The sequence below is a fragment of the Cavia porcellus genome, unplaced genomic scaffold, assembly GCF_034190915.1.
Source record: "Cavia porcellus strain 051 isolate PalLab524CR breed Dunkin Hartley unplaced genomic scaffold, mCavPor4.1 scaffold_22, whole genome shotgun sequence".
Lineage (NCBI taxonomy): Eukaryota > Metazoa > Chordata > Mammalia > Rodentia > Caviidae > Cavia > Cavia porcellus.
The window spans coordinates 52245537-52246035 of record NW_026947505.1 but is presented as its reverse complement, the minus strand read 5'-3'; the positions used below and the strand labels follow the sequence as shown (position 1 = coordinate 52246035).

General features: G+C 36.5%; 1 non-coding gene across 1 annotated transcript; it reads right to left on the bottom strand.

Moving 5' to 3' along the window:
• Positions 1-392: 392 nt before the first annotated feature.
• LOC111758346 (U6 spliceosomal RNA) lies at positions 393-499 on the bottom strand. The gene has a single exon (XR_002792535.1). It is a non-coding gene; the product is annotated as a U6 spliceosomal RNA (small nuclear RNA).

Here is a 499-nt window from a genome sequence, read left to right as displayed (position 1 = left end):
TCAGTTGTCCTTTGTTATGGAAGTATCTTATTTCTCCATTAAATTTGCAAGACAATTTTGCTGGGTATATCAATCTGGTTTGAAAGTTGTTTTCTTTCAGGTCTGAAATATTTCACTCCAAGCTCACCTTAACTTGAGAGTTTGTCCTGAAAAATCTGCCATGATTCTGATGGGCTTTCCTTGATAGGTGAGTTGTGTCTTTTCTCTAACAGCTTTTAGTATTGTTTCTATGTTTTATGTCTGGCATTCTAATTATTATATGTCTGGGTATATTTGTGTTGGTTGTGACTAGTTGGCATACTCTATGCCTCACTTATCTGCATATCAGATATTTTCCCCATGTTTGTGAAACTGTCTGCTATTAGTTCTGTGAACAGTTTGCCTATGTCATTTTTGTTGACTTCTGCATCTTGAACTTGCATGTCATCCTTGCACAGGGGCCATGTTAATATTCTCTGTATTATTCCAATTTTAGTGTAAGTGCTGCCAAAGCAAGCAC